At 44.8% G+C, this 11,892-nt stretch overlaps 1 protein-coding gene across 4 annotated transcripts in view; it reads right to left on the reverse strand.

Moving 5' to 3' along the window:
* The window catches only part of GHR (growth hormone receptor), a 311,385-nt gene extending 301,986 nt beyond the window's left edge, over positions 1-9,399 (reverse strand). For 2 of the 4 annotated variants that reach the window (XM_070774715.1, XM_019982777.2), the window contains exon 1: positions 9,246-9,399. The gene's annotated coding sequence lies outside the window, so the exon portion shown is untranslated. Of the gene's footprint in view, positions 1-8,492; positions 8,675-9,245 lie in introns of all 4 variants that reach the window. The other 2 variants (XM_070774714.1, XM_019982776.2) reach the window with 2 other exon arrangements.
* Positions 9,400-11,892: the final 2,493 nt, after the last annotated feature.

The raw sequence follows: 11,892 nt of genomic DNA on the forward strand, positions 1-11,892 counted from the left end.
TAGCCAGGTAATGCTCAAAATCCTTCAAGCTAGGCTTCAGCACTATGTGAACTGAGAATTTCCAGATATAAAAGCTAGATTTAGAAAAGGCAGAGGAACCAGAGCTCAAATTGCCAACATTCATTCGATCATAGAAAAAGCACAGGATTCCAGAAAAATATCTACTTCTGTATCACTGACTACGCTAAAGCCTTTGACTGTATGGATCACAACAAACTGTGGAAAATTCTCAAAGAGATGGAAATACTAGTGTACCTTACCTCTTTCCTGAGAAACCTGCATGCAGGTCAAGAAGCAAGAGTTAGAAACGGACATGGAGCAAACTGGTTCAAACTGGGGAAGGAATACGTCAAGACTGTATACTGTCACCTTTCTAATTTAACTTCTATGCAGAGTACATCATATGAAATGTCAGGCTGGACTAATCACAAGCTGGAATCAAGGTTGCTGGGAGAAATATCAACAACTTCAGATATGCAGATAATATCACTCTAATAGCAGAAAGTGAAGATGAACTAAAGAGCCTCTTGAGGAGGGTGAAAGAGAAGAACAAAAAACTGGCTTAAAACTCAAATTCAAAAAACTAAGATCACAGCATCCAGTCTCATCACTTCATGGCAAATAGGTGGTAGAAAGTGAAAAGAGTGATAGATTTTCTTTTCTTGGGCTCCAAAATCACTAGGGACAGTGATTGCAGTCATGAAATGAAAAGACACTCACTCCTCAGAAGGAAAGCTATGACAAACCTAGATAGCATATTCAAAAGCAGAGACATCACTTTGCCAACAAAGATCCATATAGTCAAAACTATAGTTATTCAAGTAGGCATGTATGGATATGAGAGTTAGACCAAAAAGAAAGCTGAGCGCCAAAGAATTGATCCTTTCGAATTGCGGTGCTGGAGAAGACTCTTAAGGGTCCCTTGGATGGCAAGGAAATCAAACCTGAATATTCATTGGAAGGACTGATGCCGAAGCTGAAGCTCCAATACATTGGCCACCTGATGCAAAGAGCTGACTCACCCTGATAGCTGGGAAAGATTGAAGGCAGGAGGAGAAGGGGATGACAGAGGATGAGATGGCTGGATGCATCACCGACCAACTGACATGAGTTTAAGCAAACTCTGGGAAATAGTAAAGGACAGTGAAGCCTCGCATACTGCAGTCCATGGGGTCGCGAAAAGCCAGACATGACTTAGTGACTGAACAAAAACAACAATATCATTAGTAACATATCAGTATTGAATGTTTATTCTATGACAAACAAAGATTGTTCTGGACATGTCCCTATTGGAAATATTGTGCTGCATTGACTGCTGATAAAAAGACATCCTTCCTCTTTATTCTGCTGCTCTTTCTTTAGTCTTTCTGACTTGTTCGGTATAAAACTGGTGTCTTTTCTGTCATCACCATCTTGGCAGGGATCCTGGTATCTTCTCCCTTTATGGGAAGAAACCATTGTAGAGAGTTTGTCTTCAGGAATCTTTTCACAATTTCTCATTCACTTATGCTTTTCCAGGCTCTTCTTTACTTTGCTTTATCAAATTGAGGTTTCTCCCGGGTAACAATAACATAGCTTGAAGATGTCCAAAGAAGCCACTGATAGGGTGAAGTGGGATCATATGCCATCATCCTGACCAAGGACAAAGCTGAATGACAGCAATCATAACTGGAAGTCTAACTGAGGACTCATCAGCCATCCTCAAACTTGAGATGATGTATTTTCTGCATCACAGTAGCACCTTCTAGTTTAATGAGCAGGAGAAGAAAACTTTGTAAGATTCTGTTTTGTAATGATCTCACTCTACTTTTTTGACATGACCACTCAAAGATTTAAAAAAAAAAAAAGGTGGATATAATGTGATGCTTTGATAAAGGATATTTTTAAGAAAAAAAATGAGTTTTTCTATGCACCAATGACTTTATCATATGTCTAATACATTAACAAGTGTTAGTTACTCATTTGTTTTCGACTCTTTGTGAGCCCATGGACTGTAGCCTGCCAGATCCCTCTATCCATAGGATTCTCCAGATAAGAATACTGGAGTTGGTTGTCATTCCCTTCTCCAGGAGATCGTCCTAACCCAGGGATTGAACCTGGGTCTCCAGCATTGCAGGCGGATTCTTTACCATCTGAGCCACCAGGGAAGCCCTATACTAAAGGATACCTCTCTTAAGGTTTTTAATTATATATTACTTTAAATGTTTTATTTTGTAAACAACTGAAGATATAATCAAGGAGTTATTACAGCAAATGTCTAGCATAGCAGGCTGTCCACCATAGACCAATACATCAAAGCACCTGTTCAATTTGCAAGCCCTTTTGGTTCTAATGCTGACTGAGGGATTTATGGGGTACTTTCTACCACTGGTGCCAAATCTCCATGAAGTGAGCATTTTCCTTAGGATACATTTTCCACTGAGAAGCCCAGCCAGAAGGGGATAGACTTGTTTATATTTAAACAAATTCACAATCTAAGAAGTCTATTTCATTGGGATTATAATGACATTCTTCTAAAGAAAACTGACTGAAGTCTAGTCAATAACAAAAGATGCAAGCCCTAATCAGAGCAGTAAACACATCTGGAAGTTTTAAGGACTCTGTAGAAGAAATTATCTACTGATTTGGGAACAGAGTATTTGAAGGTGAGAGGCTAATTAAAAACACACAGCCAAACAATTTGACGAAATCATCGCCTTCCTATGAATCATTACTCAGTGAAATGGGGACCTGACCTAAGGGTTCATTCGCCTATATTAAAAGGTAGTAAGAAACACCCAAAAAGGAAGTTGAGACTAAGCAATGACCCTCTCTGTCATCCTTCTTTTAAGAGTCTGGTACTCTTCATGGAAATTTGTTTCGCTCAAAATAAAAACAACAACAAAAGAAAAGAAACTACTTCAGGAAGACCTCCTGCATTAGACTGTGAGGAGCTGGTATTGTTTAGAAATGGGAGCTGGAAGCATGGTTGTGATTACATTTTTATCTGTTTTACATAACTGATTTTTAAAAATTAACGGTAAGGAAAGAGAATCATTAAACAGTATTTCTTGATGCTTATATCCAAAATTGTTGCACACTGTTAAATAAATGGTATAAATTATAGCTCAACTGTCCAAGGTAGCCCACATTAAGTCAAATAACACTCTTTCCACATGGCTGTGTCTACAGCATTCAGCGGAGTGAAACAATAAAAAAAATGAATCACATTTATTTTGTGTTCTTGAGAATCCCACAGCCTAGAAAGGAAGACAGATATGTAAAGAGTAGACCACGAGACTGAAAATGAGTGAAATAGGTGTTCCTACAGATGTTCAAGCAAAGCCCAAAAAGATCTGAGAGAGAAATTCAATAATTTAATGGATACAAATATAGCTCTGCAAAAAATCCTAGGAGATCATCTTGATAATTCCTCTCTTTTTGCTGTTTATTTGTTATTAACTTGTGAGAAATATGAAGCTCAAGAAAGTTAACTAGTCTGCAAGAATTACAAAGCCTATTGGAAGCAGAGGTGAGGAGATCCAGGTTTCCTGACACCTACTTTATGTCACATTATGTCATCCTAACTGGCAGGTTTCTAATATCAAAGCAGAACTTTGGTTTAGAAATTATATATTCAAGTATTTATCAATAGATCTGATATATTTGAGGGAGGAGGGTGAATAAGAGGTAGGGAGTAGTGAAATAGATTAAAAAAAAATTTTTATTGATGTATAGCTGATTTACAATATTGTGTTAGTTTCAAGTGTACAGCAAAGTGGTTCAGATATATATATACATACATATATATGTATATACATATATCTTTTTCAGCTTCTTTTCCCACATAGGTCAATACAATGAAATAGATTTTTGAACTTTAAAAAATGCACTTTATCATTGACTATTTCCTCCCTTTAAATGAGGAAAGAATAAAGCAAGGAAGAAAATGTAATATGAATGGAGACCTTAATGCAAGGGGGATGGGTGAGGACTATTACTGCAAATAGACACACACACACACACACACACACACGAAGGGGACAGCATGGACAATTGCATCTAAGAGCACAAGACTCGCACTGGCCCCTTGTCTTGACTGAAGTTTGTGCACAAGTAGGATCCTCTGACTCCAGTGTTCTTGCCTGGAGAATCCCAGGGATGGGAGCCTGGTAGGTTGCCGTCTATGGGGTTGCATAGAGTTGGACACGACTGAAGCGACTTAGCAGCAGCAGCAGCAGGATCTTCTGATAGGCCCAGAAGTCAGTCTTTATCATAGGTTAGTTTTCTCTCTTTACCAAGAAGAAATGGTCATTTCTTTCACATCCAGACTTGCTGATATAAACAACACGGTCATCATCATCAAGCATAAACACTTTCTGCAGGAAGACAGAAGAGTCTCGGCTGGGGCAGATTCTCAGCCGGTGGCAGAGGAAACTCATAATTTAGTCGGGAAGCCTCAGCCGGATACACAAAAGAGAAATCAATCATAACAGATAGGTGTCTAATACCAAGTCCAGGTCGTAAATGCTACATGTGGAAACACCTCCGTCCTGGCACAAAATACTCACAGAGGAGAAAATACTCACTGGCAGTAGGCACAAAATATTCACAGAGGAGAAAATTCATTCTCAGTGGAGTTAATTTGCATGTTGGTAGTAAAGTTCAGACTCAAACTGGGCTCAGATGGGTCCCAAAGCTGTTGCCTTTGCACCACGCCCTCTCCCCTGTATGCACCAGCTTTGCTTCCTCCCTCCAAGGTGAGGACTTGGTAAGTGAGGAGTATCAGGGAGCTCCCTGAGTACTGAGATATAACTGCTCAAGACTTCCCTGCGGCATCAGCAAGCATTTATCTCCAGAGGAAGACAAGGTTGTTGACTCAGTTCATGTCCTATATGTACATCTTCAACCCCATTTGCCTGAGGAAGTGTCTCTGTCTGATGTACTTTCACTTCATTTAGGGCCAGATAGTATAGTGTCTAGGACTTGGACAGAACAAGCCTTCAGTAAATGCTGACTGCAAGTACCAACTCACACTTGTGAAAAGAATCTCACAACATCATCTCTACCTGTCTGTAACGCGCAGCTGCAATTTGCTCATTTTCAGAATATTCTACATCTGCTATTCAGGGCTTGGTATTCCTTGATAGTAAGAAATGAGAGAGCTGTCTTCACTGCATGTAGAATTCTATTCACCTACACAGTATTATATTTTCCACAGACTCATTGGGAGTTCAGGCATGAAATAAAGTCTTGAAACCATTATATCATAATGTTTTGACTGTGGATGATTAATAATCTGAGAAGAAATGAGTTGTTTACAGGTTTGAAATTAGTGAACAGTGTAATGAAATGGCTAAAAGAGCTCATGAATATTAAGCTGACTTAATTGGAAGGACTGGTGCTATGGCTGAAACTCCAATACTTTGGCCACCTCATGCGAAGAGTTGACTCATTGGAAAAGACTCTGATGCGGGGAGGGATTAGGGGCAGGAGGAGAAGGGGACGACAGAGGATGAGATGGCTGGATGGCATTACCGACTTGATGGACATGAGTTTGGGTAAACTCCGGGAGTTGGTGATGGACAGGGAGGCCTGGCGTGCTGCGATTCATGGCGTCGCAAAGAGTCGGACACAACTGAGCAACTGAACTGAACTGAAATGAATAGATGTAGAACGTCCAGGACTCAGCATTTCACATCTATGTTTTGGATGATATACCTTAGGAAAGATGGTGAGAATGTGGACTCAAGGACATATTGGTCAGGGCAGAAATGTGTGGCACTCCACAGTGGGTGAGGAACAACTCCGAGAACAGGCAAAAAAGAATTCAGGAAGAAGGAGCAGGCTATTTGTTCTCCATACAACACTTAAAGGGATGGGAGATTAGATTCACTGTATGTGGTTCCAGCGGAGAAGGCAATGGCACCCCACTCCAGTACTCTTGCCTGGAAAATCCCATGGGCGGAGGAGCTTGGTAGGCTGCAGTCCATGGGGTCGCTAGGAGTCGGACACAACTGAGCGACTCCACTTTCACTTTTCACTTTCATGCATTGGAGAAGGAAATGGCAACCCACTCCAGTGTTCTTGCCTGGAGAATCCCAGGGATGGGGGAGCCTGGTGGGCTGCCGTCTCTGGGGTCGCACAGAGCCGGACACGACTGAAGCGACTTAGCAGCAGCAGCAGCAGCATGTGGTTCCAGTTTAGGCCAGTAAGCAGAAGAAAATGTTGATTCAGTACAGGCAGAACTTTCTAGTCATGAATCTCTCCTAGAAAAGACTGGCTAGTGAGGAAGCAAGATTTTCATCTGATTATTTCCAAGAAGAGCTCAGCTGGTCCACTAATAGGGATGGCTCTGAAGTGGTGGTTCTTGCCCCTGGTAGGGAGTTCTCTCTAAGTCAGTGGTCACACTAATCAACCATGTTATTGAGTATATTCTTTACTTTATACTGTCCCAAGTTTTAAAAAATATCACTTTACCAAAAAGACATCCTGTATTGCCTTGTTTACCCAGCTAGCAAAGGTATGACTCTATCCTTAGAACACTTTGATTCTTATCAACTCAAGATTCAGAAAATGATTAGGTGATTTGAATACTCATATTATTTAAGTCACTACCACAGTTTATAGGGTTTTCTTTTTCAAAAAGAAAAAGAGGTGATTTGTATGGACATATGTGAACACACACACAAAATAGAAATTATTTTCATTATTGACACACTTTTTAAAAATATATTCTCTGAAAGTAAACCAAAACTCTGGAATTGTGCAGTTTACCAGTGGAATGACCATAAGCATAAGGTTAGTAGATTTAAAAAATACAACCCATGCCTTTTTTCTAAGCGAACCATTATGCTGTGCCTTATTCTTAGTGTATCACTCAGATCTATCTTTATATTAACAACGCTTACTAGCAGATAGCCCAAAAGGTTTGCCAAGTTGGACCAACTTTAAGATTTGTTTCCATGTTGGGGTGCTTCATATGCTTGGCAGAAGCAGACTGCAATGAGGGTTCATTTATTACATTATGCTATAAACATGTCTTGAGCTAACAAGATACTCAATATGACAATTCCATAGGTTACTAAGCACTATAAACATCTGTTAACACAGGCACCAGAGATAGCACAGAGAAGGCATCTAATAATAGAATCCATTTAAAAAGTTTATGATGTGGAGTCTGCTGTTTAAAAACTAACAATCAAAAGCATAGCCCCAAACTCTGCCTAGAACAAATATTTGGCAGGCAAAGTTATGCTCAGTTTGAAAAAAGAAATGCACTGGTGTCGTCACTTTGTCAATGCATTTATAGATTTTCATTTCACACGTCTGCCCATGAAGTGCTGGTTTTCCATGCTGTTCAGGAGATTTAAACTATAATTTCACTGTGATATATTTACTCCAAAAGAAAAACTGAATGTTGACTCACCAACTTTCCTTAGACTCATGTAAAGCAAGAAGATTACAAGAGGGAGGAAGAAGATGAGAGATGGGACATACTTAAGCCACAAACAAAGGTTTTCAATGGTCTCTGGCTTAAAACACATCCTTCCAGCTCCATCTAAAGTCCATCTGAAGGGAAACCATCAATGACCCAGACTCCCTGAAATCTAATCTGGCAACACTGATCTTTGCTTTTCTCAGAAGCAAACAATCCTCAGTCACAGAAAAGATGGAACCAACAACTCTCGTCCACTAAATTTTATTTCGTTTCTATCCAGCATTTTAATTTCTAGAAATGTTTCAATACTAGTTACCTGCAAAGTCTATATACCCTGGAATCCCCAGAGAAGAGGACTTCCAAGATGACAACAACTGCTCAGGGCACAGAACTGCCACGGTGAGGAAAGGTGAGTGCCTTCCCAGGCACACACACCACGGAGTCTAAACTCCGCAGAGACTGACTACAGCACCCTGGGAATCTCAGATCCACCGATCCAAACTGCGTCCGCGTCTCCGGGCTTCTGGACCCACACATTCACACATCTCCTAGACCCTCAGTCCTCCTGTGCAGGTCTCCTAAGAGCTCCAGAAACCTCTACCACCAGCCCTTGGATGGCTAAGGGATTAGTATTTTAAAGTCTGTGGTACTTAAATCCCGTTCAGCAACTCCTGCGACTTCCCAACCCTCTGGCTTCCCGTTACCTTTCCCTGTCCCTTCCAAGGTCTTCTGGCGGCACAAACAGAGGGGCAGCACCTCTCCGGCCTCCTCCCCCCAACTCCCCCGCACACCCTACTGGCTCAGGCTCCGACACGCCCCCCACCCCCAGGAGCACACATGGGCGCACACACACAGCGCGCACGTACACCCATTCAGCACTCAGACCCCGCAACCGGCCACCGACTCCCGCAGCGCGGCCCCAACAGGCGTACCCTCCTGCTCCGGGTTATATACAAAGCACTCACCCCCAAATAGAGTTCCCTGTGCACCCGCAAGTCGGTGACCCTGCTCAGCACCCTCCCACTGAGCACCGCCAGACTCTTCACCCCAGATCCGACACTATCCCACTCACCCGCGGCTCTCTTGCCTCGAGCAGTTCTGTCAAAACTTTGAGCCTGGTCGATTTCATAACCACAAGTGTGTCCAGGACTGGAGGAGCTCGGCTCGCCACGATCTCCACCCACCTCAGCTCATGCGGACTGCTGGCCGTGACTCTAGCCCCAGCTCCGTCGGTGCCAATGTCCCGGCTGCAGCCTGCACAAACGCACAAAGGGTGGTGCGCTTTGGGGAAGAGCGCGAGGGGTAGAGGCGCACAGCCGGACCACCTCCTCTCTTTTGCCCTCTCCCTGCGCAGCCTGGGACCTCTCCTCGCTCAGCAGCTGAGTCTCTGCAGTTCCTGCCCCAGCCTCGCTGACTGATGGTGTCAAACAGAAACGCTCGCAAAACTTCTAAGACTTGAACAAAACTGGATTCGGAGGAAGCCCCTCCAGGCACCGCAAACACGGGTGGATGCAGGCGCCAGCGTGGGGCGGTTCCCCTGTCACCCCTAACTCCATGATGCCCCCCACTAACTTACACACACACACATACACACGTCCAGAGCGTGGATCGGGTTACAACTACCCACCAGCTGAAAACAACTTCTTGGCGAGGAGGAGGGGCGCACCGCCAATCCCCAAGTCACCAGGACAAAAATTATCAGTGTAAATACGTAAGACAGATTCCCCAGTTTTCATAAACAACTGGCGTCCCAGGCTCCACTCCCAGGCCCCCCGACACAACAGTGGAAAAGTAACAGCCCGATCCCGGACCTCCCTTCCAGTACCTGCGAGCCGAGCCTCGGGAGAGAGAGCGCGGTTCGCGTCCGCGCTGGGGCCCAGGGCGCGGGGCCCTGCGGCCCCCTGGGTCCCCGCCGCCGCCTCGGCTCAGCAGCCGCCGCCGCCGCCGCCGCCGCTGCAGCAGTCTCCGCTGCCGCCGCCGCCGCCGCTGCTCCCCAGACCGCCTCCTCTTCCCATGGCTGAGCCCTGCTCCGCGGCTCGCAAGCTGTCAGGCTCGGGGAGGGGGGAGGGGGCGGGGTGAGCCGGGAAGGGAGGCTGGGAGGGGAGGGGTGGGAACCGGCGGCGGCCGTTCACCAGGGGTCAAGCCGGGCCCGGCCAGCCGCCCCCGGGAGCCGGGCGGCCGCAGCGAGGGGGAGCGGGAGTTGAGGGCGGCTGGTTCGAGACCCGCTGCGGAGGCGCCGAGCGCCGTCCCGGCCGAGCCTTCGGCGGAGCTGGGATGAAGCGTTCCCCGGCGAGGAGTTGGGAGTTGGTGCGTGTCACTCTCATCTGGGCTGCGCGGCTCCTCCTAGAGGAAAATATTGGTAGTTGCAAGGCACTTCCTTCCTCTCCGCCCACCCCTGTTCCCAAAAAGGAGGCAGGACCTAAAAGAGCCTAAGTGCAGTCAACAAATTCAGAGGAACGCTTAGCTCTCTGCTGGAAAGGGGGAGAAAACGGACAAGACCACTTGAAAAGCGTAATTAGCAAACCCAACACTGCCTCTTTCCACCTGCAATCAATTTCCAAACACCTACTTGCTGGGGCATGGTGAAAAGATAGTTAAAAGTAGGAAGAACCTCATTTTAGAGGTTAGAAAACAGAGGCAGGAGAGATGAAGTAATTTACCAAGGACACAAGGCATGTTAGAATAGGAGTATGTCCAGACCCTGGAGCACAGGGAGGCGGGTATTCAGACACAGGCCTCAGCCCCCGGATTATCCTTGTGTGCAACCTAGGGAAGGTGGCTTTTAAATGTCCTGCGCGTGACATCTGTCAAATACGGGCCTTTCCACCCCATTCCACTGCAGGGAAAATAAAGTGAAAAGCTGTCAACGTGCTTTAGAAAGTCAGTGTCGTTCTGCATAAGCCCGTCATGTTGTTAAAGCATCAAACTCTCGTCACCACAGGCTTTTCTAAGCAGAAAGTTCAAAAGTCCAGTTCCAGGTTGTCTGAGATTTGACAGACCAGCGCGTCATGCTATCTTTTTACTATTTAACTTTATTACTCACAGCCACTTGTAATGTCATTTATTTAACAGCTTGAGTTTACTAAATTACATATATATATATGTGTATGTATGTATGTATTTTACAGGATTCCGAGACACAAAGCCAAATTTATACCCAGAGATAAATGTTTAAGCAACAACTTAAAGAAACCAAGCTTCTTAGCACTAGAATAAAACAAAAATCCCCAGGGCATGGAAAATAGTACGGGATGAGGGGACAGTCCGGAGGGTGGGTGGGGCAAGAATGGAAGAAACACAGGACCAAGGACTTGGGGGCAGCAGATGTCACATCAGATACCCCTGTTTTTACAGGAATCAAGGAAGTGGAAAATTCTGTTCCTTGGAGTCCTTTCTGGTGCTCAGCTGTGGCTCAGCAAGCCAACTGTTCAAGGCAAAGACACCCAGCAGGAAAGGAGGGGGAAGATTCTAGACGGGGTGTGGATCACACTGTCCCGTCTTGAGGCAGGTGGGTGTTGATCTTGAACTGGTGCTTCCCCAGCTCTATCCCCTCTATCATTAGATTCAAGTCTAATGAGGCTTCCTTTCCCTCAGTGGCTAGGCTGTGTCCAACTCTGCGACCCATGGACTGCAGCACACCTGGCTTCCCTGTCCTTCACTATCTCCCAGAGTTTGCTCAAATTCATGTCCTTTCCCTCAGAACCACCCCTAATCCTTTGACTTCTGGGGTTATATTCTCCTAGAGCAGAAGGAGTGCTTATCAGTGTCTGGGGTTTTTAAAGGGGGAGTTGCCCACATAGAGATTAGGGCACAGGCAGGCGGAACACCTGCTGGGTGGTCACTGCTGCCACCAGGTTGGCGGAAAGGGCAGTTCTGACAGGAGTGGAAATCAGGCAGTCCTAGAATGCTGACTCCACTCCTTCTGAGATGACCTTCCAAGTTGGCACTTCAGACTCTGGCATAGCCAAATTCTCCCTTTATATCACCTCTGTGCCTTCTTATCCTTGCTCCCCCTTCTCCCCCTCAAGTCCAAACTTGATCTAGTCTAGCAGGTGCCAGATGGACTCACGAAATATATTCTAATTCTGGTGTTTGTGCCCTGAGACCATTTCAGGGCCATGCTTAGCAAAGAAAGATTACCTTCTTTCTTCCTCTGGGTTCATCTGGAGCCTTCATTCTGTGAGGCAGGGGAACTGACTACTCCATCTTTGAGAGACAGGTCACCATGCACTAAAAACATTGGTTAATATAAAAAGTTATGAAACCAGACATAAAATTGCAGCTTACATGAAAGGCAGCCCTCTTTAAGCTCCATGAATAAAGATCCTCCGATCTCATATATGATCATATTAGGTCTATCGTAGTATTTGCCTCTTTATATTTTCTAGATTATGAGGGGAAATATATCAGGTACTGAATTAACTCATTTGCTGCAAGTTAAGGCATGACAGAGTACCTTTAACTTATGAAAC

Source organism: Bos indicus, chromosome 20 (assembly GCF_029378745.1).
Source record: "Bos indicus isolate NIAB-ARS_2022 breed Sahiwal x Tharparkar chromosome 20, NIAB-ARS_B.indTharparkar_mat_pri_1.0, whole genome shotgun sequence".
NCBI lineage: Eukaryota > Metazoa > Chordata > Mammalia > Artiodactyla > Bovidae > Bos > Bos indicus.